General features: G+C 33.1%; 1 non-coding gene across 1 annotated transcript; it reads right to left on the reverse strand.

Annotated features, from left to right (window-relative positions):
• Positions 1-5,308: 5,308 nt before the first annotated feature.
• On the reverse strand, positions 5,309-5,438 carry LOC119246839 (small nucleolar RNA SNORA35). The gene has a single exon (XR_005125590.1). It is a non-coding gene; the product is annotated as a small nucleolar RNA SNORA35 (small nucleolar RNA).
• Between the last annotated feature and the right edge of the window lie 511 nt (positions 5,439-5,949).

Genomic DNA, 5,949 nt, shown 5'->3' on the forward strand with positions numbered 1-5,949 from the left:
AATATGACTGGCAGAATAAAGCAGATTGACTTACAATTCACGTGACTTAAATTTCAGTATATTTGAAAAGGCAGAGTCCCAACGAATTACTTACACATTATTTTCAGCTATCAGTTAATTTTCAGCTGTTCATATCTCTGATTTAATGCTTTATGTGGCTATCTTAATACATTTATAGATTTCAATACAAAAGAGCATACATTAAAAAAATATACTGAAAGTATAAACATTTCAATTAGACTGTGTGGAAAGCTACTAGAAATTTCTTAGCACTTAGAATTCACTTTATTTTATAAGCGAAAACTATTGATTAAAAATATTTTCTTGAAAGAACTTCAATTTCCCTTCCATGGCTAGCTACACACAAAGTTAGGTGAAACCCTTTGTAGTAATGTTTACATGTATTCAGTATGTAAAAGAAGAATATGGAGAAAGCAAATACCCCACTTCAAAATTTCAATAATTTGCTTTTTTGAAGTCCTCATTTATGATCAGATATCAATTACAACCCCTACATTCTGTGTTACTCCCACTATTCATTCAACACTTCTCTATATAATCTTGACTTCTGTCCTTTTCATCCCCTCCCACTATGACTAGCACCATCACTATCAACATTATCAGTATCAAAATAGAAAGTAAATATTACTCCGGCAGATTTGCAGGTGGATGTAAACATATCCCATCACTTTTACAAAAAAAAAAAAAGTCTCTGTTCTTTTGATAAGTGATTAAGCTAAAAGAGTTAAGTATTAACTTAGTGTTTAGGTTTGATCATGTGCTTTGTATCTACTGTATTAAGAAGGCCCAGATTTATTTACAGATACTTCTATAAAACCATACGATTAAAGTACAGACCAGTACAAATAATTTTCTGTTGCCCCTCAGCTATCTTTCACACTGGACCTATCTCTAACTTCTCCAGTAAATGAATTGGAGCATCCATATATTTCAAAAGTAATATATAATCCTTTCCTATGGTATAGGGCCACTTTCCCCACTCCCTGCAATATAGAAAAGGAAGTGGCCTCTACTCTTTAGCCAACTGGATTCACAGAAGAGTATTCAGCTTCTTTAAGTTGGTAGAGTTTGATAGTCAGTTGTTACAACTCCACTCCAGAAAGCATGGTATTTCCCCTAAGACGATTAACACTAGGAACAAGAGCAAACTTCCTGAGGTCAGCTTGGTGGAGGAATATGAAAATCAGCCTCAGCTGTGAGTAGTCACAAAGACCAGTACACAACATCCATACTTCCCAGCTGAGCTGTCTGTAGCTTCAGTTCCTTGGAATATAATGGTATTTTTTTTTAACTTTGAATTTATGCAACATTAGCTTCTCCTAACAAAGTCCCCTCCATTCTTGAGTTGCATCATTATCACAAGAAATGACTCTTACATTCCTATTGTCCTAATCCAACTAAGAAATAAAAGGCACATGCTAGGAAATGTTTCAAATCCTTTTGACACAACAAATACTTGTTGGTTTGGATTCACTTTCCTGTAAGAGATATTCTTTTTAACAGTGAAGCACATGATCTCAAACTAGTTAGAACTATATTTCACTGGAAACATTAGTGATAGAAGTGATTGCCATAGAAATTAGAGTAGGAAAGAAGCTTTAGCAATCATTTCATAGTCCTTAATGGAGTACTTTGCACACAGTAGTCTCACAATAAATAACTAATGTATGGAATCCACTTAACTCTTTCTTTTTACAGATGAAGGAACTAAAGCCAAAAAGAAGAAGCAATTTACTCAATAGCACAACATTAACCAGTGGCAGAACCAGGGAGAGACTAGAATTTCTGAATCCTGATCCATTATTCTGTTTACCATCTGCTTCTTGCATTTGATTATTCCCACTGTTGTCTTTGAACTGTACTCATTGCCATCTTTACAGCTTATGCATTCAATATCTTTTAGCACAGCAACTCTTTAAAATAAGCCTTAACTCTAGTTCATAACCATTTACCACTATTTTGAATTCCCATAGTGCTTAAGGCTGTATCACAAATGCAGAATTTTCATACAATGAATTATGGGTTATTTTGCAATGAGATCATGCATATTTCCTGCATCATTTATAAATTCACATGCTCCTGTGGTTGTGGGACATTAGTATATAGTTTGCTTAATATGTGAGCATGTAAGTCTTAGGTTTATGTGGGTACAAAAGAGAGAGTAAACGTGTAACTTAGCATCCCAATAGGGATATTTTTCATAGTTAAAGAAATGAAAATACTATTGATATGAATGCCAAAAGTGTAAACTATGACTGTCCTAGGAAACTTGAATGCATGGTGACCCTAATAATAGCTGACATGTTCAATATGTGTTCAATGAGAATTGCTCCATTCCTGGATCCCAACTATAAGATACTGTTTACAACTTATCCTTTTATTTTGAGTGGATTTCTAACATAGCAATCATGGAAAACTCATGACAAGTTGTGGAATTCCATTTAATGAATATGTATATATATATATGTATTATTTGTTTAAGCATTATTATGCATATATCTACCAAATATTCATTTGTTGCCTTAATCTACAAAGTTGTAAGAATAAAATTAAGTGCAAAACTTTTGTTGTGCCAATTATAATCATTCCAATATTTGAAATCTGGCTGAAAGTGAAGAAATGGCTCGCTCTCTAATTCTTTCCTGATGATAAAATTGTGAAATCTGATGATTTTCTATGTGGGGTGAGTGTGGTGAGGTGCTGTTTGATGCTGTAGAGCAAAAGGGCGCAATCACATTTAAACATAGATTTAAATGTAAATACTTTAAAAAGTATCAAGACACATACCATGATTTTTATTTTTTTTCAGGATAAATTATGTAGAAATTAGTTAGAGAAACAGGCCTAAAATTTTATAACATTTACCCACAATCACACAATGCATTAATTTATGAAATAAATCTTTACAGTGATTTGTTAAGAAATAATCAAATACATTTTGATACGTGATATAAATATATATTTTTATGTTCAGTGATGTAACAAAGGTTGACATCTCAGATAGAACAGTCTACGGTTTCAGTTTATTAATATTTCTAGATTAGAGGTTTAATGATAAAAATTCCCTGAAGCAGAATGAATTTTAAGCACTTGAACAATGGCAGTTTTACCATCTGCTCCAGATAAAAACTTGCTGTCTTGACAGTAACAAAGGACAAATAGGCAATATAGATATATCAAGCTGGCAAGAAAGTAAAAGCAAACAAGGGAACAAGCATTTCTTAGATAAATTGCTTTTTCTGTTGAATACTAAATTCTATACTAAACAACACTTCCTTCAGCTATAAGCAGATGTTTATCAAAGAGAATTCAGTCTATCACAAAATCGTTTGTATTATGAGAGAATCTAAATAATCATACTTTTCCATCCTCAGATTTCTAAATGAAATTAGAGTACACCAAGAGAAAAAAAAAGCAAAAATAATTACATAGGAAAAAAAATAGCAAATTGCCCTTAGGAGAAATGCTGAGAGCAGATATTATGTTGACAGATTCTCACCTACCCACATGAAACTTTAAGACAAGTCCCTAGACTACATTAAGAAATTAAGTTTAGAAATCTATTTAAGATTATCTTCCTGCATCTTGTTATTAGTGCAATATGTGTGTTTATGGCTGGGGATATGGGAGAATATCCAAATAACATTTATTATGTATTAAAAAAACACTATCATTACAACACATTCATTCACAAGTTTAGTAGGTCATATGATCAACTCAGTTTTGACATATTTCCAAAGCACATGATATTTATTTTCATTTCAAGAGAAGCCTATTTCTGGACCTCAAGACAAAGAAGTTTACATGGTCCAACTTCCACTTCCACTTCATACCACCCACATATTTGATGGTCATATTTTTTTTATCCTTAGTTCCATAGTGCTTATAAAGGTGATAGTTGAAAGAACAAAATTTGAAAAAGATATATCATATAAAAAAGTCTTTCTAATATATGCTCACCAATTATCAGGAGAAGTAGGTCATTTTTTTTAACTACGTTTTGTATTTCAATCAGTAAGAGTATATTAATTTATAGGTATATTTTTCCACATATATTTTATCTCAAATGTCAGAAAATAGTAATATTACAAAGAGCTGAAAGTTGTGTACAATCTTTTACAAAGTCGACTTAATTGTCAGAACATAAAATATTACCTGAGTTTAGGCCTATGAGCCCAATATCATCTCCGGCAGAAGGCGCTAGAGACATTTCCTAGGAAATCAAGTTTATCATCCATAATTTGAGAAAATTATTTTCCTTCAGAACAATTATTTTCCTTCACTAACATAAATTAGTGGATATGTCTCTCATGAGCTAATCTTTCCTGGACTTTAAATGAGTTTTCAGTCTATATTTTATCTCCCACATGAAACAATGTCTCACTTTAATGGTGCTGAAAATATGATAATCAATTTTATAAAAATTCTTATAATGTTGGTTATAGGACTGACTTCATAGATAACATACATGAATTTATCTATCAATAATTATTTATTAGGCTTCTACTCTATGCAAGGTACTAGGCTAGGTTCTGCAGTAAGTGCTAAGATGTATGAAAAGATAGTCTTTGTTTTCAAACACTATATAACTAAGATAAGATCATAAGATAAATAACACAGAAATAGGAAATTGGTCATTGCCAAACTGTGTGAGAGAAGGTGAGAATAGTGAGGACTCGAATATTCAAAAATATGTAAGGAAGAAAGAGCAAGGAATGGGTCTTGAATGTGGATTTAAATGATAAGAAATAATTGGAAAGAGGAATTTTGCCAGCACTATGTTTAAGTAGATATTTATGTTATTCAAAGAGAATGAAGAATTTGGGGAAGGCTGGTTTGTCAGGAAACTAGTAGGAATGTGAAGCAAATAAAATACATGGGATCCAACATCTGCAAAATAACTGTAATCTCATTTTTATCACATCAAAAGGAGAAAACAACTTATGTCTCTTGTTTCATTAACACTCAATAAGCAATTTGCCAGAGAACTTAAATGAATGTCTCTTGCAATGTCATTATCATGACAATCTTAGATCATCCCAGTAGTGTTAACCTTATTTTATGCATTAAGACACTGAGTCAAAAGGGCGTTAATATAAATTGCTGAGAGGTACACATTTAGTAATAAAATGATAACAATGTAATCGTGATGACAATATTTATTGAGTGACTTCTATCAACCTGATATGGACATAATCATCTTTATCTAGTAGTAGTAGTTATTAAGCTGCTTGATTTGTCTCTCCACCCCCTTACTTTTCTTAGGCAGGGTCACAGGACCCAGAAGTAATGTTCCCACCTGCATGCAGGAGTAGTCCACAGCCTGACTCTCCCAGCTTTGTGGAGGGGATTTGTTTTTGCACTGCTCGATGCCCAGTTGGTCAAGGAGAAGCCCAATGGGTCACTTGCCAGTGCTGTAGGCAGCAGAGTTAAGGCTGGCACCTTATGCTCTGTGCAAAAGAATCAACTTAGAAGAGGGGGTGGATAGGAGACTGGAATCCATTACTTCATTCATTCAGCATGGCTACTGTATGGGTCAACTTCAGGGGAAGGAAATGTGATTTTGGAATCGGGCAGATGTGGTTCAAAATTCTAGCTCTATCACACACAAACTAGCTTTAAAACCTTGGACACTCACTTGAGCCCTCTTGGCCTGTGTTTCCTTATATGTTAAATTGGTTCAGTAATAACTATTTCACTGATTGTTGACTGTTGTAAGAATTAGAAGAAATGACTTGCAGAGTCCAGTCCAGAACCTGACATTGGTAGATGCTCAATAAATAATAGCTTTGTCTCAAATGAAAGCGTCTCCCACCCAAGCAATGGTAATTCATTTCTCTTTTTCAAATTGCATTTGTAAGGAAATTGGCTAAATATTTTTTGGACTTTTTTTAGTTAATAATGCTAATTTTTAATAATTCCACTCAT

The sequence above is a fragment of the Talpa occidentalis genome, unplaced genomic scaffold (assembly GCF_014898055.3).
Source record: "Talpa occidentalis isolate TD23 unplaced genomic scaffold, MPIMG_talOcc4v2.1 talOcc4.15, whole genome shotgun sequence".
In the NCBI taxonomy this organism is placed as follows: domain Eukaryota; kingdom Metazoa; phylum Chordata; class Mammalia; order Eulipotyphla; family Talpidae; genus Talpa; species Talpa occidentalis.